The sequence below is a fragment of the Hordeum vulgare genome, chromosome 6H (genome assembly GCF_904849725.1).
Source record: "Hordeum vulgare subsp. vulgare chromosome 6H, MorexV3_pseudomolecules_assembly, whole genome shotgun sequence".
NCBI classification, from domain to species: domain Eukaryota; kingdom Viridiplantae; phylum Streptophyta; class Magnoliopsida; order Poales; family Poaceae; genus Hordeum; species Hordeum vulgare.
The window spans coordinates 188,532,385-188,556,539 of NC_058523.1; positions in this window are offsets into that span (position 1 = coordinate 188,532,385).

Genomic DNA, 24,155 nt, shown 5'->3' on the forward strand with positions numbered 1-24,155 from the left:
ACTTGTGGGTCAGCCTTCCAAGGTGGCCAAACCAAGCAGATCTAAACCTCAGAAGGCTTTGCCGCAGATGAGGGTCGCCGTTCCCGTCACCTCGACGTAAGTGTATTGTTCTTCTAACTTCTTCTGATATTTGTTTTTACTCCTGTTTATCGGTCGAATGAATTTCACTCGACAGAGTTGCTACCTCTGCCACCTCTCCGGCACGCCAGGGGGATGACCCCATGGACATGGACAACGTCGTCTCGTCCCAGCCAGGTGCGTTGTAGCGATTCCGAGAGTTTTACATTACCGCATCATGAATTCTGTCTTCGGTCTTGCCCCTTTCTTTTTCTGAGATCTCACGCCGTTCGGTCTGGCAGGGGTGATTTATGTGGATGAAGGTGACCAGGGGAGACCTGAGCAAGCTGCGGTGCCTGTCCTTGAGGCTGTTCCGCCAGTTACTGCTCTCGCCGCGGGACGTGCCGCCGACTGAGGCGATGCCGTCGACTGAAACGGCGCTGGTTGCTGCTGAACCGACTGGAGCGGGTCTTGGGATGCCCAAGGAGCCTCCAACGATGCCAGGCCCGTCGTATGTCGAGTACAACGTCGAGCGCCTCCCGGAGGATCAGGTGGGAGCGGCCAAGGGGGCCATGGTGCAGGCGGAGCTGATGGCGGGAGAAGCCAAGAAGGCGTACGACTCCATCGCATCCCTGTACCAGCGAAGCTTGGAGCTGCAGGACGATATCCGAGTAAGTGGGCTAGTAAGTATTTACTTTTCTCTTGTAACCCACTGGATGTGCTCGGATATAGTATGATGTTTGCAATGGGTTCACTCTTAGTGAACCCAGTGGGTGTAGTCCCCAAGACTTCTGTCGAGTGCTTGCACCGGCAGTTGTCTTTATACACATTGTCTTTGACTTGATCAGATCCATAATTAATCTGGTCAAATGCTAACAGTTGGTGCACTCGGAGTGCACCTACTGTAAGAGTCCCTGAGAGTAATTTTACTCGGGCCGGGTAGTATTAGCCTCGTATGCGTAGGTGTTGTCATGTAGCTCAATAGGGCGGACCTGTTTGAGTTTCAAGCCAGTGGGGTCACTCTCAGAGAACCCACTGGGTGTAGTCCCCGAGACCGTTGTCGACTGCTTGCGTCGGCAGAGGTCTGAAGAACTTAGACTTTTTATTGTTGGATTTGTCTGATCGTCTCTTGGCGCTGGCTGGCAGAAAACTTGCGAGATGGGGACAGCGTACGAGACTCTTAGGGCTGAAAAGGTTCAGTTTGCTGGTGAGCTGGATGCGGCACTGGTTGCAATGGCTGACATGAAGGATATTCTGGTGGAACGAGAGAAGTCGTTGGAGCAGGCCCGTGAAGCAAACAAGGCACTGACTGCTGAATTTGAGAAGATGAAGGCGCATAGGTCTGAGCTGATGGGGCAAATGAATGTGCTGAACAAGCGGTGTATAGCGCAGGAAAAATACGTCAGTGACTGGGCCCGGCAGATGATAACGCGTCTGGGTGGTAAGTCGTGTTTTTCCGAGTGCTTGTGGTATGTGCGTTACACTCGGCGCTTATTGTTTGCTTGTCCTGTGTTTGCCAATTTTTGCATGGACGCTGAGGCTGAAGCAGCTGACGTGGAGCGCTCGATTCGCGAGAACATTCCACTCGGCGAGGACGCCAATCGAGATCTGCTCCGAGCGCACATTCGCGTGGGCGAAGTTGGTCCTTTCATTGGTCGACTGAGAGAAGTCGTCGGCCGGATCGATAAGGAGCTTTGGCCTGAAGATGAGTCGCGGCATGAGATGGAAGGCTTGATGACTCGACTGGAGGAGGTTCCAAACCGAGTGCAGTCATGGAAGAAGTCTGCGGCTCGTTGTGGTGCAGACGTTGCCCTCTCCCTGGTCCGAGTGCATTGCAAGGAGGTGCGCGAAGAGAAGCTGAAAGCGTTGAAGGTCGCCAACACGAAGAAACTTCGATTCGAAGACTTCATGGAAACATTCCTTGAGAGTGCCACCCGCTTCGCCGACGGGATCGACCTGGACACATTCGTGGAGCCCTCCAGTCCTGGCACCAATCCGGAGGTCTCTTAAGAAAACTTTTACCTCGGTATGCCGACTGTTGGTTGTAAGAAACCTTTACCACTTCTGTTGGCCGTCACATTCTTGGTCCGGTGCGGGTAAACTTGAACCGCACCGAGTCAACTATCTTTAGGTGAACTTCGAATTTAAATAAAATCTTTTGCTCTTCTCCTGCAGTTTTGGCTCGAGTTTTTGTTTGGCGTTTCTTGGAGAAGCCAATGGCAAACATGCGGAGCATGTCAGTGTCAGTTGTCTTGGCAGCTGCATGAGCCTCTCTGAGGGTCTGCCGAGTGCCCGAGTGGATCTGTAGGATACACTGGAAGGTAATAGAGTACTTTGGTGATTCATGATCGCGGCTAAGTCTTCGAGTGCGACGGCCAGGCCGCACTCGGAGCGAGTTGGTACTGATGTAATTGCCAGTGGTCTTGACATCCACATGATCCTCAATGAGGGTCTGCTACTCATGTAATTATCAGTGGTCTTGACATCCACATGAGCCTCAATGAGGGTCTGCTGAGTCCCCGAGTGGATCTGTAGGATACACTCGGAGGTAATAGCGTACTTAGGCGATTCATGATCGCGGCTAAGTCTTCGAGTGCGACGAACATGCCGCACTCGGAGCGAGTTGTTACTCATGTAGTTGTCAGTGGTCTTGACATCCACATGAGCCTCAATGAGGGTCTGCTACTCATGTAATTGTCAGTGGTCTTGACATCTACATGAGCCTCAATGAGGGTCTGCTACTCATGTAATTGGCAGTGGTCTTGACATCTACATGAGCCTCAATGAGGGTCTGCTGAGTCCCCGAGTGTACCTGTAGGATACAATCGCAGGAAGCTTTCCCATTAAAGCGATTCTTGATCGCAGTTAGGTCTTCGAGTGTGACGAGTAGTGCACGCTCGGAGGAAATTTGTACTGAGGCGATTCTTGATCGCGGATCGGTCCCCGAGTGCTACGTTTAGTGCACACTCGGAGAAAGTTATTACTTAGGCGATTCTTGATCGCAGCTAAGTCCCCGAGTGCGACGTTTAGTGCACACTCGGAGAAATTTAGTACTTAGGCAATTCGTGATCGCAGCTAAGTCCCCGAGTGCGACGTTTAGTGCACACTCGGAGAAAGTTAGTACTTAGGCGATTCGTGGTCGCAGCTAAGTCCCCGAGTGCGACGTTTAGTGCACAGTCGGAGAAAGTTAATACTTAGGCGATTCGTGATCACAGCTAAGTCCCCGAGTGCGACGTGTAGTGCACACTCGGAGAAAGTTAGTACTTAGGCGATTCGTGATCGCAGCTAAGTCTCCGAGTGCGACGTTTAGTGCACACTCGGAGAAAGTTAGTACTTAGGCGATTCTGGATCGCAACTAAGTTCCCGAGTGCGACGTTTAGTGCACACTCGGAGAAAGTTAGTACTTAGGCGATTCTTGATCGCAGCTAAGTCCCCGAGTGCGATGTTTAGTGCATACTCGGAGAAAGTTAGTACTTAGGCGATTCTGGATCGCAGCTAAGTTTTTTTTTGAGACCGGAGTCTGCGACCGTGGAAGAATTTTGGATCTGCAAAAGCTCAATCTGCTTTATATTATTTTACCAATACTTGTTCTTTACATTGCTTCAGTCGACGGTCACGTGTAGAAGCGCTTCACGAGATCTCCGTTCCATGCTCGCGGCTCGTCTGTCTCCCTGTCGGTGTTGTAGAGTTTGTATGCTCCGTTGTTTAGCACCTTGGAGATGATGAAGGGTCATTCCCAGGCAGGAGCCAACTTGTGAGGTCTTTGCTGATCCACTCGGAGCACCAGGTCGCCTGCTTGGAACGTGCGACTCCTGATGTGTCGTGCGTGAAAATGCCGTAGATCTTGTTGATAAATGGTTGAGCGAGTCAGTGCCATCTCGCGCTCCTCCTCTAGAAGGTCCACTCCGTCTTGCCTTGCTTGTTCTGCTTCAGCTTCGGAGAAGAGTTCGACTCGTGGAGCATTGTGAAGCAAGTCACTCGGAAGGACTGCTTCTGCTCCGTAAACGAGGAAGAACGATGATCGCCCTGTAGATCTGTTCGGGGTTGTGCGAAGACCCCAAAGCACTGAAGGTAGCTCGGTGACCCATGCGCCAGCCGCATGTCCCACCTCTCGCAGGAGTCGGGGCTTCAAACCTTGCAGAATAGGTCCATTTGCCCGCTCTGCTTGTCCGTTTGATTGAGGATGCGCCACGGAAGCAAAATCCACTCGGATACCTTGGCTTGCACAGAAACCTTTGAATCTGTCCGTGTCAAAGTTTGTTCCGTTGTCTGTGATTATGCTGTGAGGTACCCCGAATCGGGAGATGATATCCCTGACAAACTTGATGGCTGTTGAGGCGTCGAGCTTGTTGATGGGCTTGGCTTCAATCCATTTTGTGAACTTGTCGACTGCCACCAACAGATGTGTGTATCCTCCTTGGCCTGTCCTGAATGGACCGACTGTATCTAATCCCCATACTGCAAATGACCACACAAGAGGGATTGTCTTCAACGCAGATGTTGGTTTGTGGGACTTGTTGGAGTAGAACTGACAACCTTCACATCGTCGACCATATCTTTAGCCATTTCGTTCGCTTGTAGCCAGAAGAAACCAGCTCTGAATGCTTTGGCGACGATCGCTCTTGAAGAGGCGTGATGACCGCAGGTTCCCGAGTGAATTTCTACCAGGATTAACTGTCCCTCCTCTGGGGAGATGCATCGTTGAAGAACGCCTGAAACACTTTCTTTGTACAACTGGCCATCAATGACAGTGAACGACTTCGACTTCAGTCGCGGAACGTCCATGATCAGATCAACCACAGCAGGTACGTTGACTTCAGTCGGATCTATCGAACTCTTTGGTTGTACTGGTTCCTCTGTGAAAGGATCTTCTTTGACTGAGGGAAGGTGGAGGTGCTCGAGGCAGACGTCACTCGGGACCGGTCTCCGAGTGGATCCGAGTTTCGCCAACTCACCAGCTGCTTGGTTCTTCAGTCGCGGAACATGGTGGAGTTCTAGACCTTCAAACTTCTTCTCGAGCTTCCTCACTGCATTGCAGTATGTAGTCATGGTGGGGTTCCTAACGTCCCACTCTTTCATCACTTGATTAACCACCAAATCTGAATCGCCATAGACCATCAGGCAACAGACGCCGAGTGCGATGGCCATACGCAGTCCATAAAGGAGAGCATCATACTCTGCCTCATTGTTGGAGGAATCAAAGTGTATCTGCAGCACATATTTGAGTTTGTCGCCCTTTGGCGATACGATCACAATGCCAGCGCCGGAGCCATTCAACATCTTGGACCCATCGAAGAACATTGTCCAATGAGGCGAGTAGATGTGGGTCGGTTGCTGTTGTTCTACCCATTCTGCTATGAAGTCAGCCAGGGCTTGAGACTTTATAGCTTTCTTGGCCTCGAACTTGATATCGTAGTACAACATCTCCATTGCCCACTTCGCCACTCGGCCTGATGCATCTCGATTGTGGAGGATTTCCGCCAACGGAGCATCAGAAACGACAGACACCGAGTGGTCTTGGAAATAATGGGCTACCTTCTTCGCAGTCATGTAAATCCCATAGATAAGTTTTTGATAGTGGGGATACCTCTGCTTGGAAGGAGTCAGAACTTCGGAGATGTAATACACTGGCCGCTAAACTTTGTATGCTTTGCCTTCTTCTTCTCGTTCGACTGTAAGAACAGTACTGACGATTTGATTTGTAGCCGCGATATACAGAAGAAGGGGCTCTTTACTGAGCGGAGCAGTAAGAACCGGCTGGGTGGAAAGTAGGACTCTGAGGTCGTCGAATGCGACTTGGGCTTCGTCTGTCCACTCGAAAGTATCTGATTTCTTCATGAGTCGGTACAGAGGAAGTGCTTTCTCGCCGAGTCGACTGATAAACCTGCTCAAAGCCGCTAGGCAACCTGTGAGCCGTTGAACATCGTGTATTCTGACCGGCCTCTCAATTCGGACGATGGTCCCGATATTTTCGGGGTTGACATCGATCCCTCATTCGGAAACGAAGAAACCGAGTAACTTTCCGCTGGGAACGCCGAATGAACATTTGGTGGGGTTGAGCTTGATATCGTACCTACGAAGGTTGGCGAATGTTTCTGCCAAGTCAGTCAGCAGGTCGGAACCTTTGCGTGACTTGACTATGGTATCATCCATATACGCCTCCACATTCCGACCGATCTGGTCGAGGAGGCATTTTTGGATCATACGCATAAAGGTAGCTCCTGCATTCTTCAAACCGAATGGCATAGTGATGTAGCAGAAGCACCCGAATGGGATGATGAAGGCTGTTTTTAATTCATCGGGGCCATACAGACGGATATGATGATAGCCCGAGTAGGCATCAAGGAATGACAAACGCTCGCAACCCGCAGTCGAATCGACAATTTGATCGATGCGGGGGAGCGGAAAATGATCTTTCGGGCAGACCTTATTGAGGTGCTTGAAGTCGATGCACATTCGGAGCGACTTGTCCTTCTTGGGAACCATGACAACATTGGCGAGCCACTCGGGGTGGTGAACCTCGCGAATGAAGTTGGCTGCCAAAAGCTTGGCTACCTCTTCTCCGATTGCCTTCCTCTTATGCGCGGCGGACCGACGCAGGTGTTCTCGGACAGGCCGAGCGGTGGGATCCACATGCAGTTGGTGCTCAACCAACTCCCTGGGTACACCTGGCATGTCAGAGGGTTTCCATGCGAAGATGTCCCAGTTCTCACGGAGGAATTGGGTGAGCTCGGCTTCCTATTTAGGATTGAGGGTGGTGGAGATGTTCGTCGGGGCAACAGTGTCATCTGTCGGGTGGATGCTGACCTTCTTCGTCTCTCCCGCCGACTGGAATGCAGACTCCGAAGCTGGCTTCTTCGAACGCATCAAGTCAGCGGGGTCGACTGTTTTCTTGTACTCGTCAAGCTCGAGGACGGCCATCTGCTGGTCGGCGATTCTTGATCCCTGCTGCAGACACTCTTCGGCCCGCTGTCGATTGCCCGTGATGGTGATGACACCTTTCGGGCCTGGCATCTTCAGCTTCAGGTATACGTAACACGGACGGGCCATGAAACGCGCATACGCAGGGCGGCCCAGAATTGCGTGGTAAGCGCTGTGGAAGTCCACCACTTCGAACGTCAGTTTTTCCTTGGGGAAGTTTTTGTCGGAGCCGAAAACGACGTCCAACGCGATCTGACCGAGTGACTTGGCCTTCCGTCCAGGGACGACTCCATGGAACTGCATGCTGCTCTCGCTGAGTTTGGACATCGGAATGCCCATCCCCTTGAGGGTGTCGGCGTACATGATGTTCAAGCCACTGCCACCGTCCATGAGGACTTTGCGCAGTCGGACTCCTTCCACCACCGGATCAACGACCAGAGCCTGTCTCCCTGGGGTGGGTACGTGCGCCGGATGATCCGACTGGTCAAAGGTGATCGCAGTCTGAGACCATTTGAGGAACTTGGGGTTGGTAGGGGTGGCCATGTTCACCTCCCTGTTCACCAGCTTCAATCGACTCTTGCTCTCAACGTCAGCAAAAATCATCAGTGTTGCATGGACTTGGGGGAACGGATCCTCCTTATCCTCCTCATCCTGTTCATTATCCTTTTCATTCGGTTGCCCTTCGCCGAACCCCTGGATCAGGAGGCGACACTGTCGAGTGGTATGCTTCGGATATATGGGGTTGCCCTCTTCATCCATCTTCGTATGAGCCGGACATGGCTTGTCCAGGATGGGATTATTGAACTGCTTCTTCTTGGGGGTGAACTGAGCCTTCCGTTTTCCCTTGAACTTGGCATTGGTCACGGCTACAGCTTCTGCCTGCGGAGTGGACGGAGCTTTCTGCTTCTGCTTCCGAGTGTTACTCCCATCTCCATCGGCGACTGTTTTGTGCTTGCCGCTTCGGATGCGGTCCTCTTCTTCGCCATTTGCATAGCGTGCTGCTATCTCCATCATCTTGCTCATGGAGATGTCACCTGTTCAGCCGAACTTCAGGTACAGATCCTTGTACCGCACGCCTGCCTTGAAGGCGCAAACTGCTTGATGCTCTGTGACGTTCTCCACCGTGTGGTAGAGGGTTATCCAACGTTGAATGAAATCACGCAGGGGCTCATTCTGCTTCTGGACGCAATGCTGGAGCTCCACGAGGCCAGCAGGGCGCTTGAACGTCCCTTCGAAGGTCCTGATGAACACTCGGGCTAGATCTGCCCAGCTGTAGATGCTTGAGGGGGCTAACTGGTTCAGCCATGCTCGCGCCGAGCCGTCCAGCATCAGAGGGAGGTGCTTCATGGCGACATGGTCGTCTCCTCCTCCGATCTGGACCGCCACTCGGTAATCATTCAACCACGTTTCTGGCTTGGACTCTCCTGTAAACTTGCTAATTCCCGTCGCCAATCGGAAGTTGGGAGGGATGTCAGCAGATCGGATGGCTCGACTGAAACACTCGGGACCAGAAACGATGGTCCTGCTTCCACTCAGACGGTCAATATCATAACCATCGCGGTGGGCTTGGCCCCTGTCGACCCTCTGTTGGGCGATATGCCCTCTCGCGTCGGGCCTTGGGTCGTAAGTGTCACCGACTGAACGGCGACGATCTTTGGGATTTATGGAACGGCTGCCTCCCCTGTGTCGCTGACGAGAACTAGGCCTGTGAACTGACCGATGCGTATTCGCATGAACAAAACTATTGTAGATCCTGTTGTGCGACTGGAAGACAGCCGAATTTTGCTGCTGCACCGTGTGCAACAGGGCGCGGATTTGCTCGATCCCCCTGCCAGCTTCTGAATCAGTCGGCTGAAGGGAATCGACTATCTTGGCAGCCGCAGCCAAGTTGAGGAGGGGTGTGCGGAACAACTCCATGTTGCTCCGCCGAGTGTGCCGACTGGCAGAATGGCGAGGCGGACGACGCGCGCTGGACGTTTCGCCGATCTCGTGCTTGTTCCGGCCAGCTTGACGGGGATCTTCATGGGAGTTGGCCATGTGTACTTCTGTTGCAGGCCCGCGACCCGCGTACTCGGAAGGAAATTCAGTCGGAACCGAGTCCGAGCGCTGGGACGGCGGGGCAACCACAACCGACTCTAGAACCGCCACTTGAGAAGACACGTTCTGGCAGGCCTGGGCGTGTTGCACCCAACGCTGGAGCCGCGGACGGCAGGACCGCTTGTTGCGGCGCGTGACGGCGGTGTAGGTCAACACCGGAGCCGACTGCTGGAGAACAAGAATGCCGCGGGCGCCGGCATGGAAGTGCGTAGCCCCGCGGCGGGGAAGCGCCTCGACGTCGAGAGGGGCGTCCGGAAGCCATGTCGAATCGTCGACGATGAAGGAGAGAGCACCGAAGAAGATCTCGTGACTCATGCTCGAATCTCCACCGGACGACATGACGAAATGATGTAGTCGCAAACTCGCCTGAAGTCGCTTAGACGCCTGCCCCACGGTGGGCGCCAACTGTCGTGGGTATAAGCCTGACAGTAGATGTGTAGGGTATGAAAGGATGGGCAGAGCCTTAGCTACGGCGAGGTTGTATGAGTTCAGGCCCCTCTGCGGTGGAGGTAATAGCCCTACGTCTCAGTGCTCTGGGAGCTTGTTGTCGAGTGGAATATGGAATACAATGAGTTGCTAACCCTTGCACGAGTGGGGGAGGGTGGCTTATATAGAGTGTGCTGCCCTCCACAACGGTTCGGTGCACAGGGGTGGAGTAGTGGCGAATAAATGCCTACGTTACAGTTAACGTATGTCTTAAATGCTAATAAAGGCACATGGAAACGTATGACCGTTTCCGTCCAGGGGGTTACGATGCACAGAGTGGAATCCAGTCCGTTAGCTTGATAAACTCCGAATGCTAATCTCCGACTGGACGGACGAGGATCTGTTACCGACTGGATGAAGGGAACTCCTTAGTTCAGTCGGAACTGACTAAGGGCCTTGTCCCTTATGAGGGGTAGTCCTTGGGTTGGACCTACAGGGCAGGCCTATGACCCTACCCTAGGACTATAACCCCATCAGGGGGCGTTACCGCCCGTAATACACGGAATTAATGGGGCCTGGCGCGCACCGGATCCCGTCCTCACGACGCTTCGTGGGGGTTTAAATGGGACGCGAGGTTTCGAGGAGGCCATTCGCCCCCTCTTCTCACCCTGCTCCGTGCTCTCTTCCTCCTTGCGTCCTGAGAAGAAGAGCTCGCACCCTTTGTCTCCTTCCTCTTCGTCGTCGAGACCTCCATCAACCGCTTCGAGCTCTCGCCTCCCGCAACCATGGTTGGCGGATCTTCCTCGAAGAAGTCGTCAGCGCAGCAGGCGTCCTCGCAGTGGGGCTGGCTAGGCAACGACGTCGACGAGGGGCACATCGATGCGCTCCGTCATCATCGCCTGCTGCCCCTGGCCACCCAAGTGTCGGTGCGCCTTCCTAGCTTCGAGATCTCTCCTGCACCCGTCGCGGGAGAGGTTGTGGTCTTCGTCGAGCACTTCTACCAGGGTTTCGGGCTCCCGGCTAGCTCCTTCTTCGCCGAGTGGCTCTAGTTCTTCGGCCTGCAGCCGCATCATCTGGCGCCGAACGCCATACTGCAGCTAGCCGCCTTCGTGGTCGTGTGCGAGGGCTTCGTGGGGATCGAGCCTCTCGTCGATCTGTGGCGCAACCTGTTCTTCTTCAAGCAGCAATCCATCGCCATGGAGAAATCCAAGGTGGAGAAGCTCAAGGGGCCGCGCCCCATGACACCGTGCGGGGCCGCGTTGGTGCATCACCGCCAGAAGTCCAGCTTCCCCCAGATGCCTCTGCAATACTCCATCAAGCATTGGCAGAAGAGGTTCTTCTACGTGAGGAGCGCCGACCTGGCCCAGGACGCCCTCAACATGCCCCCGTTCTCCGTCGCTCCTCCGACGCGGCGGAACTGGGATGCAAAGACTCCCCGGCCGCATCCTGAGGTGGCGCTTATCTGCGCCCACCTCGATATCTTGGGGAAGAGCGGCCTCCTCGGCCGCGACCTTCTAGCCACCATGGTGGTCCGCCGGATTCTACCTCTGCAGAGGCGGCCGCATCTGGTCTGCCAGATGAGCGGCCGGCTTGATCCATGCCGAGTGTCCACCAAGAGGTTCACCCTGGGAGTTATAGCGCGAAGGGTGAACCTGATCTCCACCGCCCGCATGGATGAGGGCGGGGAATGGACATGGGGGATGTCCCCATTCAACCGGGCTCACTCGTCTCCGATGGTAGCCTTACTCCCTTCTTTTCTGCCATTTTGTTTTGAAGTCGGTGGCGCTGCTGAGCCAGGTTGAATTCCTTTCTTGTAGATGTTCAAGACCCTGCAGGGGTCCTTCTGCCAGCCTGCTCCTGACCTGGAGGTGTCCGATGCCTCCGAGATGGAGGACGAGGGTGCGATGGAGCCCCGCTCGGACTGCTCCGCCGGCTCGGAAGATCCCCTGGAGTCAGAAGGGACCAAGCCGTCTGGTGAGTACCCGCGGCACGCCGTAGCAGACTAGACGGACAACGATGAGGAAGCCTCATTCTGTTCTGATGCAGCCTTCGAGGAAGACTCCGATGAGGTGGAGGAGGTCACCAACCCACTACTTACGCGCGGCCGGCGTCAAGGTGGCGGAGCGTCCGCTGCTGACGAGGCAGCCGGGAAGAAGGGCAAGGGTGCCATAGCATCCCGGCCGGCCTCTAAGCGACCGACGCCAGGTCCCCCAGCCGGGCAGCGAGCAGACGCCGCCAAGAGGTGCCGTGGCGGTGGCCGGAGGCAGGTCCCGATAGTTGCAGGGTATGGTTTCCTCCTCTTCTCCCTTCCTCATCTTGAGATGAGATTTGTTCCTGAGAAGCTTGGCTTGACAGGGAGGCGGAGGATGCGGATGAAGACACCACCTCCGCAGCCGAGCGGGCCGGCTGGGTAGCAGCTGACGCTGCCGAGAGGGAGCCCGAGATAGAATCCAAGCGCTGGTGGGACACGGTTGCAGGGAAGACCGCCGTGGGTCAGCCTCGCCCCAGCCGGGTCGAGAGGCCGGTGGAGAAGCGTGCGAAGGCTAGACAGGACCCCTCCGCACATGCCCGTGTGGAGGAGACAGCTAGCGAGGCCGCCTCCAGGCCGGCCCCGAGGACCAAAGGGGCCTAGCCATCTGAGTCGGCACCCTCGGAGCAGGTGGACCTGGAGACGATCCCGGTTTCTCCCAGGGCCGAAGCGGCTCCTAACGCGCCGGTGTTGGATCTGACAGCGCCAGACGCAGCCCCTGATGCCCCAGGGGCGACCATGGATGCGCCGGACGCGGCTCATCCGCCTCCTGCACGGGAGGTAGCGCCGGTTGGGATGGCGCCCAAGCCGGCCGCCATCGTGATCCCCCAACACGGCCCTGTCGCGCCAAGGGCCGGTGGCCGGGCTGGGAGCCGGCCCATGAAGACATGGCGGAAGGCAAACTTGGCCCGCCTGCGAATGCCCCCCGGCACCGTTCTTTCCCGCGTACCAGAGCTGGTGACGCTGTTTTCCAGTGGCCGGTCGAAGGTGGAGCAGGCGGCCCGCATGGTATGCGGCGACATGGAGCGCCTGGAAGCCCGCACCCAGGTTGGCCTTGCCTTTTTTGGTTTTTCTTTGCGCTTTTTTCTCTTCTCTTGACGTCAGTGGGGGCGCGACAGCGCACCCACTGGGTGTAGCCCCTGAGAATCGGGCGGGTTGACTGCCAACCGGTCCGAATCTCTTGGTGGCCTTTTCCCCTGCACAGTTTTCATCAGCGGGGGCGCGCAAGCACACCCACTGGGTGTAGCCCCCGAGAATCAGGCTGGTTAGGGTTTTCACCAGGTCAAATCTTAATCCTGTTCCCTTTCTCTCCCGTTTGGCAAGCACTTTACGATTCTCAGGTACAGGCGTACAACGAGCTTCGGGACCAGCACCTGGGGGCTGATAGCCGGATTGCCGAGCTTGAAGCCCGGCTGGGCGAGGTTGTCGCGGAGCGTGATGCCCTACGCAATGCCGGCTGCCGACTCCAAGAGCAGCTGGACCTTCTTCAGGCGGAGAAGAAGGAGCTCGAGGCGGCCGGCCGGGTCGAGTTGGAGCGGCTGCGGGCCACGCTGCAGGAGAAGGAGGCCTCCTACTGTGCCGACGTGGACCGCCTCGCGTCGCTTCACCTTGAGGAGGTGAACCTCAAGGACGCCGCCTTGAGGGCGAAGGATGAAGCCCTTACCCAGAACCAAGCGCAGCTGGCCAAGGCGCTGGAGTCCGCCGCGACCCTCCAGGAGGAAATCGCCCGCCTCACTCATGCGAGTGAGGTGCGGGAGCGCGAGGCCCTCGAGGTCTCTCATGAGACCGACGGCGCCTTCCAGCGTGAATCTCTTTTCCTTGTTTTGCGTTTGATCTCTTTGCCGTCTCCTCCTCTTGCTGTGTTCTTACGTCCTGGTTGCCGTTACTCCAGATCTCTTCCCCAAGACCCAGGTCGCAGCCGACACCGCTGTTGAGGTGTGCCGTGAGGAGCGCCACGCGGCCGGGCAGGAGGTAGATACTACCTCTAACTGGAGCATAGAGGATATCGGGGTGGGCCTTCGGGCCTGCCTGCACGTCCTGGGCGAGTCTGTGACTCAGCTCCAGGTTGCAGGTTCGTCGATGGTGGCGGCCCTGTGGCCGGAGGGCGTGGAGCCGACGACCATGAACCGGCTTGCCCGCTGGCTCGCAACGGGTGGAGAGCGCCTGGACGCCTGGCGTGCCTCCGCAGCGTGGTCTGGGGCTTATATGACCTTGCATTTGTCCAAGTCATGGTATCGTAACCTGAACTTGGCAAGCTGGCTGCCCAGCGCGACGGCTCAGAAGCGGAGCTGCAAGGCATGTAGGAGGAGCTCCGGGTGAGAGCCAGCGCCATCGCCGAGTACGCAGCCTGGGATGACTTCATCTTGGAGCGGGGTGAAGACGGCGGCGTGATCGCTGAAGATCTGCATGGCCTTCAGCCCTATGACGCCAACGACAGCTCCAACGAGGCGGTCCGGGCTGCGGAATCTGCAGCTGCCTCCAGCGGTGGGGCGTATGCCAACTCCGGGATCAGCGGAGCCGGGGGTCGCAACAGGGGAGATGGCGCAACCACCTCGGGAGGAGCCGGAGGCGGAGATGCCACCACATCAGGAGAAGGAGCTGAGACGACCACTGAGGCCGTTGTCCTGTAACTGGTGTCCTTCTGTGTTTTTGGTTCTACCCCCGGAGGGATGTAATGAACGTGGGCCGTGGGCCAATGCTTTTATGAATGTAGATATTCAGCATTATATTCGTCACCAAGCATGTTGTCTTATGATCCTGTCTTTTGATTCCTGGTTGACTTCTCTTATCCGAAGCCATCAAGACATAAAGAACAAGACATAAGCCAATCAGAGGCCGACTTGAATGAGCTAACTCGAGCCGGTCGTCGCTAGTATAGCCGGACTATGCATGTATTCGACCTGACCTGGCGTCATATCGCGAACCAAGCGACCAGAGCCAGCCCGCAGGTTCGAGCGAAGGACCAGGAGTCAGCCGGTACACTATGTGCCCGTCTACAAGGATTGACCGTCCGAGCGGCTGGCGAGCCCCCGAGCTTGTTTAAAGCTAGCAAGGGGCCGCGTTGTGTAGCCTCCGAGCTTGATTAAGCCAGCAAGAGGTGGTACGCGGTGTAGCCCATACACTGAGTGAAAACTCTTTAGCAAGAAGAAGCATGGAGCATGCTCTTTTTATCATATTTGTTGTTCTCGGCAGTCAGAGGCCGTCTTGAGTCTCGGCCATCAGAGGTCGTCTTGAGTCTTGAAGGAGATCGTATATACGATCGAGCCAGCCCGAGCCAGTCGTCCCAAGTATAGCCGTACTTTGCATGTATTCGACCTTACCTAGCGTCATATCGCGAACCGAGCGACCGGAGCCAGCCCGCAGGTTCGAGCGAAGGACCAGGAGTCAGCCAGTACACTATGTGTCCGTTATAAGGGTGGACCGTTCAGGCGGCTGGCGAGCCCCCGAGCTTGTTTAAAGCTAGCAAGGGGCCGCGCTGCGTAGCCTCCGAGCTTGATTAAGCTGGCAATAGGTGGAACGCTGTGTAGCCCGTACACTGAGTGAAAACTCTTGACAAAAAGAAACATGGAGCGTGTTCTTTTTATTGCCTTCGTTGTTCCCTGAAGAGGGAGGAAAATACATGTGCATGTTCTTTCCTTTGCTTGTCTTCTGGTTTTTAGCAATAGAACGGGTGAAGCAACGCCGCGTTCGATGGGCGCTCCGTTTCTTGGCCGGAGTCGTCCCTCTTGCGCTTCCTTGGCTTCTGGGCGTCAATCAGGTAGTAAGCGTTGTTGTGCAGCGCCCTACTGATGATGAAGGGTCCCTCCCAGGGGGGTGAGAGCTTGTGCTGGCCGGCAGTGCGCTGGATTCTTCTGAGGACCAAGTCTCCCTCTCTGAAAGAGAGAGGCCTCATCCTTTTGCTGTGATAGTATCTCAGCTCTGTTGGTAGATGGCCATCCGGCTCAAAGCCAAGTCCCTTGCTTCTTCGAGGAGATCCACACCGTCTTCTGTGGCCTCCTTCGCCTCCGTTTCTGTGTATAGGGTGACCCGAGGCGAGTCGAACTCGACATCCGTGGGGATGATAGCCTCAGACCCATATACCAGAAAGAATGGAGTGAAGCCGGTCGACCGGTTGGGCATGGTGCGGAGGCTCCATAGCCCAACCGACAGTTCTTCAATCCAGCAGCCGGCTGACCTGACCAGTGGTGCCACCAGCCTTGGCTTGATGCCGACTAAGATCAGGCCGTTGGCCCTCTTTGCTTGGCCGTTTGATTGAGGGTGTGCTACTGAGGCCAAGTCGAGTCGGATGCCTACCTTGGAACAGTAGAGCGCCAGGGCGCCCTTGGCGAAGTTGGTGCCGTTGTCGGTGATGATTCTGTGGGGAACGCCATGTCGGACAGAGATGTCTGTGATGAACGTGACAGTAGTGGGGCCGTCAAGCTTCTTGATAGGCCTGGCTTCGATCCACTTGGTGAACTTGTCGACGGCTACCAAAAGATGTGTCATCCCTCCGCGAGCCGTCTTGAAGGGCCCAACCATGTCGAGTCCCCAGACGGCGAATGGCCATGATAAGGGAATGGTTTTCAGCGCTGAAGGCGGCATATGGCTTTGTGCGCTGAAATGTTGGTAGCCTTCGCATTTGTCCACCAGATCCACGGCCTCCTCGAGGGCCGTGGGCCAGTAGAATCCATGGCGGAATGCTTTGGACACCAGGGTTCTGGAGGCGACATGATGCCCACACTCCCCCTGGTGGATGTCTCTGAGGATCTCCTGCCCTTTTTCTGATTCGACGCAGCGTTGGAACCCGCCGGTCGTGCTGTGTTGCACCAGTTCGCGATTGATGATGGCGTAGGCGGCGGACCTGCGCTAGATCTGTCTCGCCTCTGCCTCGTTCTGAGGAAGTTCGCCGCGAAGAAGGAAGGCCAGAATGGCCTGAGCCCATGATGGAGCCGACACAAGGGTCGCCTCTGCTTCGTTTTGACTGTTGGGGGCTTCTGCAGCCCCCGAGCTTGATGGTGTTATTACTACAGCCGGCTCACCGTCTATCTCCAGGACGTCCACCCACTGGGAGGATTCGAGCCCGGATAGAGCCGGGGTTGTCGTTGTAGCTGGTGCCGCTATTGGAGTTGGTTGGACCAATGGAGCCGGATTAGGATCCGAAGCCGGCGTAGTTGGTGGAGCCGACGGTGCTTGCACCATAGACTCGGTCGGTGCCGCATTTGGAGCCGGTGTCGCCAGCGCAGCCGGCATGGGGTCCACAACTGGCGTAACTGGCGGAGCCGGCGGCGCTTGTATCGTAGAGTCGGTCGGTACGAAGATTGATGCCGACTCGGGAGACGGTTTAATAGACGGCTTGTGGAGTTGCTCGAGGGAGACGCTGACTGGGATGGCCTGCCTCGTGGAGCTGATCTTCGCCAGCGTATCAGCTGCCTCATTTTCCGCCCTGGGAACATGGTGGAACTCGCAACCCTCGAAGGGGCCGCTGAGCTGCTGGATGAGGAAGCGGTAGCTCGCCATGTTGGCGTCCCTGGCGTCCCATTCGCCAGAGACCTGCTGCACAACCAAGTCCGAATCACCGAAACATATGAGCCGCCAGATGCCAATCTCCTTGGCGAGCCGAAGGCCATGAGCCAGTGCTTCGTACTCGGCGACGTTGTTGGAGGCGGCGAAATGGATCTGGAGAGCGTACTTGAGCTGGTCCCCTTTCAGGGACGTCAAGATGATGCCGGCTCCTAGTCCTGCCTGCATCTTTGAGCCGTCGAAGTGCATCCGCCAATGCATGGAGTCCGGAGGTGGTGGCTCGAACTGGGTCTCAACCCAGTCGACTAGGAAGTCGGCCACCACCTGTGATTTGATGGCGGTGCGAGGCTCGTACCGGATATCATGTTCCGCCATGGCGATGGACCATTTGGCAATTCCCCCCGTGGCATCACGGTTACCCATGATCTCTGAAAGCGGAGTCGTGCTCACCACAGTGATGGCATGCTCTTGGAAGTATTGTTTTAATTTCTTTGTAGCAAGGTAAACACCATAACACATTTTTTGATAATCAGGGTAGTTCTGCTTAGAGGCGGACAAGACCTCGCTAAGGTAGTAGAGAGGGCGTTGCACTGGCAGGGCCTTGCCTTCCTCTTTGCGTTGAACTACCAACACTACGCTGACCACGCGAGTGGTCGCCGCGATGCATGTGAGTATGGGTTCCCTTTCAGATGGGGCTGCCAAGATTGGCAGGCTCGAGATTACCCGCTTGAGGTCGCGGAAGGCTTCGTCTGCCTGGTCATTCCACTCGAACTTCGTCGTCTTCTTCATGAGCTGGTAGAGTGGAAGGGCCTTCTCGCCGAGCCGGCTGACGAACCGGCTGAGGGATGCCAAGCAGCCGGGGAACTTCTGGACGTCGAGGATCCGAGCCGGCCGCACCATCCGCTCGATGGTGCTGATCTTCTCAGGGTTCGCTTCGATGCCGCGGGCGGAGACGAAGAACCCCAAGAGTTTGCCACCTGGGACCCTGAAGACGCACTTCTCAGGGTTGAGCCGAATCTTGTATTGGCGCAGATTGGCGAATGTCTCCCGCAGGTCGTCGAGGATGCTGAAGTGCTGCTTCGTCTTGACGACGATGTCATCCACATAGACGTGGATGTTTCGGCCAATCTGTGGCAGTAGGCACTGCTGCATGCAGCGTTGGAATGTCGCACCTGCGTTCTTCAAACCGAACGTCATGGTGATGTAGCAGTAGGCCTCGAAGGGCGTGATGAAGGAGGTCTTTCGGCGATCAGCTGGATCCAGCTTGATTTGATGGTAGCCCGAATAAGCATCCAGAAACGACAACAGTTCGCAGTCTGCCATGGAGTCGATCACTTGATCTATCCTAGGCAACGCAAAAGGGTCTTTCGGACAAGCCTTATTCGGGCAGGTATAGTCGATACACATTCGCTATGTGTTGTTCTTCTTCAGCACCAGGACCGGGTTCGCCAGCCAGTCCGGGTGGAAAACCTCCATGATGAAGCCGGCTGCAAGGAGCCGGGTGATCTCTTCTCCGATTGTGCGCCGCTTCCCCTCGGCGAAGCGGCGCAAAGGTTGTTTCACTGGCTTTGCATCCGGTCGCACGTGAAGTTTGTGCTCGACGTACTTCCAAGGAACACCCGGCATGTCCTTGGGGGACCATGCAGAGATGTCCCGATTATCACGGAGAAAGTCGACAAGCTCGCCTTCCTATTTGGGGCTGAGGCCAGCCCCGATGGTGATGCACTGCTTCGGGTTGGCAGGGTCGAGCGGGACCTGCTTGGTCTCTTTAGCCGGCTTGAAAGAGCCCTCGCCTGCCGATTAGGACAGAGGAGAAGGAATCGCCGACTGCTCGGTAGCCTGGGCCACGACCCGGTTGATCTGCCGCTTCTCCTCAGCAATCACCAAGGCGTCGGCGAGGCGGCTTCTATCCTGGGCACAGTCGAGCGACTTCTTGTAGTCGCCAACAACAGTGATGATGCCCTTTGGACCCGGCATCTTCATTTTCAGGTAGGCGTAGTGCGGAATACCCATGAACTTGGCCAGAGCCGGTCTCCCCAGCAGCGCGTGGTACGGGTTACTGAGGTCCACTACCTCGAACCATATGGACTCTCAGCGGAAGTGGGCCTTGTCGCCGAAGAGGACGTCCAGCTGGATCTTGCCAATGGGAGAGCATGACTGCCCAGGAACGATGCCATGGAAGACAGTGCTGGTTGGCAGGACGTCCGTCTCCTTGAGCCCGAGCTTGCGGAGAGTGTCGAGGTAGAGGATGTTGATGTTGCTGCAGCCATCGACCAGCACCCGAGCGAATCGGCAGGTGAGCCTTTTGGAGGCGAAGGTGGGGTCGAGGACGAATGCGTATGACCTTGGGTTGGGCATCACCGCAGGATGGTCCACCCGGCTCCATGTGATTGGTTTGTCAGACCAATGCATGTACTGGGGAACCGGGGGGACAGTGGCGTTTACCTCGCGCCGTCTTTGGCGCAGGCTCTGCTTGTCGTCGCCTTCACTGGTGAAGACGACGAACGCTCCGTCTTGGTGAGGATAGTCGTCAGGGTGAGGACCGTCATCGCGAGGCGGTGGAGGAGGAAGCGGAGCATGATGGGGAGTCGGTGCACGGGGCGCCGCCTGCGCACCCGGAGGAACCGGCTGGCCCTCCCCTTGCGACAGCCGGCGTGTGATGCTACACTGTCGAAGGGTATGGGTAGACGGCGTCGCCCCAGAATGAATCTTGCAGGGGGCATTGAGCAGCTGCTCGAGAGACTGTTTGGGCAGCCAATTGGGGTTGCCCTGATTGCGACGCTTTCGTGGAGGGCCGGCTTGAGAAGCCGACGCCTCGCCCTCCACATTGGCCACTAGCTTGTTGTTGGAGCGGGGATCCATCTGATCCGCCTTGCGCTTGTAGTTATTCTGTCTGCCTCGGTTGTCCCCTGCCGGCTTGGGAGTAGCCGGCGCAGGCACAACCTTGTCCAAGGCGGTCACCTTGATGCGCATTGCGGAGTCGGCCGTGGCGTACTTGTCCGCCTTGGCCATGAGCACCGCCAAAGAGGTGGGCTCGGCGCACATGAGCTTGTGCTTGAGGAGGATGCCGTCTCGGCATCCGTCGATGAAGTACTGGATGGCTTGTACCTCATGCACCCCCTCGCAGGAGTTGTGGAGCTCAGTCCACCGGGTGACGTAGTCGCGGAGGGGTTCATCGGCCTTCTGGACGCACATGGCTAGCTCGCGGGGCCAGCCAGGGCGCTTGTAGGTGCCGATGAAGTTGCGGACGAACGCCTCCTCGAAGTCCACCGAGGAGTTGACACTGCCGGCCGGGAGCCTGTTAAGCCAAGTCCGGGCCGAGCCGGCCAACATGAGTGGCACGTAGCGAACCGCTACACGCTTGTTGCCCCTCGCGATGCCTACGGCCGTGGTGTAGTCGATCAGCCAGTCTTCTAGCTTGGCCATGCCGTTGTATTTCGGCGTATCCCGAGGCAAGGTGAAACCTCGGGGGAACGGCTCCCCTCGGATCCGGGGGCCGAAGCATGCCGGACCGACGGGTCCGTCTTCCTCTAGGAGGGCCGAATGGGCCAGGGCGATGATACGCCGGCGAGCGTCCCGCTCATCCTGGGTGGCGGGGGTGCCAGCCCCGGTGGCGAGAGGGGAGGCGCCTCGGGAGCCAGAGGCGTGAGTTCTTCGCGGGGGAAGATCCCCGTGCTCCGAATCGCCCTCGTTGCCTCCGCGACACAAGCCCGAAGTGTGCTTGCTTTGGCGCTGAGAGCGCCCGTCTTGCCTTCCCTCGCCCCTCCAACCAGAAGGGCGATGCGAGGAAGATCCTTCGGCATGGTGCTGGCCGCTAGGTTTGCGGCGAGCCCCCGAGTTCGGTCCCGGGGACTCTGATTGAGCCTGACCGGGGTCGAACCGAGCGTGCTGCTGGTTAGCGGCATCAAGGAGATCCTTGACACGCTTCTCCTGGAAGGCGCGCTCCTCGCGTTCCAGGCTTGCCATCTCCTTCATGGCCGCCTGCGCTGCCCGCATGTTGGTCGCAAGAGTCTCGTAGGTGGGCAGGTCCCCGCCTAGCACCTCGGTGGCGAACCGTCCGCGGCTGCGGACCGATCCAAGCCGGCTGGGGGCCTCAGAAATCGGAGTAAGACCGTATGCGGAGTTATACTCACGATGTGTAGCCTCCAACCGACGTTTCGCCGAGGCCACGGCGATGCCGTCCTCCAAGGTACGCTTGCGAGCCTCCTCCAGTGAGGCCCGAGCGTCTGCAGGGTCGGCGGAAGCGGTGACCGGTGTCTTCAGGCCGGTGAAGGCATCCCGAAGAGTATCAGCGGCGGCCGCAACGGGCTCGCCGGTGCCTGCGGACGCCTTGCCGGGAGTCGTGCTAGTGCCAGCGTTGATAACCATCACCTCCACGGTGTTGGAGACGGCAGCAACATGGTATGGGGTGAAGAACCCCGCCGTCGTCGAAGATGAGGACGTTACTGGGGTAAACGTCATGGGTAGGCATCTCAACGATAGAGAGCCTGCTGAAGCTGGCGCAGAGCGCCTCAACATCGTAGTCCTCGCCGAAGTAGCGCGGGCCATCGTTGAGGCGAAGGTCGCTGAAGAGAATGTTGAGGTTCTCCATAGCAGCGACGACGACACTAGGGAGCGCCTCGTCATCAGAATCTTCGTCCGAATCTGCATGGCGGACGGGGATGTCGATCATCATGGGTGTCGCCTCGTCGAAAGCGAGCTCCACGGGCATGCAAACTGATCCGGACGCAATGCATCCGGTGGTGTAGGTGCGGGGCCCCGCCCAGCGCGTAAAGCCAGCTGATGCCGCGATCGGCCCCACGGTGGGCGCCAAATGTCGGTGAATACTCACAACATATGCCATAGGTAGGCTAAAGTCGGTGAGAACCGAAGGGACAAAGGTGGGCACTGGGAACGAGGTTGGTACATGCATGGGACGCACGATGTACCCAGGTTCAGGGCTCTCCGTAGAGATAATACCCCTAATCCTGCTGGTGTGTTTGATGTATGGGAACAGAGTACAATGTTGCTCCTCGAGCTATGTTGGGAGGAGTAAGAGGGGAGCAGCCGGCTCGTCTCTACCTCGCTCTCTATGGGTTGGTGAGTGTGTAGTGTTGAATGACTGGCAAGTGATCGGCCCCCTTGCATGGGGGGCGGCCGGGGGGTTTTATAGACGAACCCACCGGCCTACAATATGGATAAAGGATACAAGCGTGGGACCCGACTGGCTGCTTTGTCGGCTGGCCACGTGCCCACAAGGGTCTTGTCTTATCGATGAGGGGCCCGCCGGCTGCATGGTCTCGATTGCCTGTGGGACCCGCCGGCTGGCCAATGAGGCTCTCGCGTAAGGCTGACGCTGAGCACGCGCTGTACGTCAAGCGTCACCCCGCGAGATTCTTCATGGGCAGGTAGTATGGCCGCCTCCACAGTTCCCCACACCGAGTGTAGTAATGGAGTGGGAGTGTGACGGTCCGACACTATGCTAGGTGATGGATCAGAGCCGGGGTAGGTTAGTGGCGTGGCCGCCAACGCTCGTACCTGCCGGGCGCCCTGATCCTGTACCTTTGCTGACGCGTAGATACCTTCAATCGTGAGGTCTCTTCCTGACCTACAATCTGCTGTGACTTGTGATCCTTAGCCGGCTATCCTACTTGGTCAGCCGGCTAGAGTGTGGCCGCCTTCTCCTCAGTCCGGCTGGCGGGACCAGGCCGGCCCTGAAGGGGAGGCCGCCTCGATTCTAGCCGGCAGGGGTTGCCTGGTCGGCCAGAAAGGTGGCCGCCTCATCTTCCAACCGGCAGGCGATGCCTAGCCGGTCAGAAGACTTGGGCCTTGGGAATCTTCATGCCTTCATGTCCATTGGACCGGAAATGAAGGAACAGGCTTGATGAGCCTACCCCGGGGTTATCTCCCCGACAGCATTAATGCTATCGAAAAAACTTCATCGATTCTTATTGGGAGCTTTGAATGCCCCATTCCTCGTGTCAAGATGAAGTATGATTTGCTTGTTGGGGAGATTCATATCCCCATTGAGGTGACTTAGTGACTATTCGAAAATTCTCCGTTATCTTTTGCGATTCGGAAAAGTTTTGTCATGAGGATTTGATCAACCCCATTGACGGATTTCTTTCGATGACCATGAAATGGATGAATCAAAGAGTCACATGCCTCTGTTTTAAACTTTCACTTTCTGTTCCTTAGAAGAAAAATGATAGATTTAGTTTAGTTTTCCCTGTTTTCTGTTTTAGCTCCCGGAGAAAAGTACCCCAAAAATAAAATTTCTCTGATGGTCCTGAAAATCTAGTATGATTTTTTCTGGAATATTTGAAAAATACTGGGACTGAGAGCTGGCCCGGGGGGCACACCAGTGGGCCACAAGCCCTGTCACCGCGGCCTCCCCCTGGCCGCGGCAACCAAGCTTGTGGGGCCCACAGGGACCCCCTCCACTCATTCCATCTCCCATCCTCTTCTTCTACCTCCAGAAAAAATCGTTTCGCAGCCCAAACCCGTGTTCTTGCTCATTTGGCTGTGATTTTCGATCTCCTTGCTCAAAGCACCATTCTCCGAACCGTTTTGGGGAAATTACTCCTTGGTAAGTGACTCCTCCATTGGTCCAATTAGTTTCTACTCTAGTGCTTTATCCTTCGCGTATTCTTGCTACCTTGGTGACCCTGTTCTTGAGCTTGAAATGTTGATTTTAGCTGGTCCCAAGTAGTTTTAGCGCATGATACGGTCTCTAGACACTAGTAGGAGTAGTTGCTACAAGGTGTGGTTGGTCTTTATTTACTTTTCTCTTGAACTTCAAAAATTTCAGCAAAAAGAAATTATGTTCACGAGGAAGTTTCATGGTGGTTCCTCAAGTAAGAAGGGTCCCCGTCTTCCATTCGGGAGCCCGATCCTTATAACTAAGGGACGCACCAGTACAACCATGTGAATGGCCTTCCGATGAGTTCATGATCGAAGCAGGCTTCAAGGATGAGTTTGATACACTTGTCCGCAATGCCGGGTTAGAAGAATTCCTCTCAGATAAATGTGAACAGTATGCTTTGCTCACTACCTCTTTTGTGAGTAGATTTAAATTTTCAGTTGGTCGTGACTCATCCATACTGTTTGATCTGTATGATAAATCCTACGCCATGGATTTGGAGGA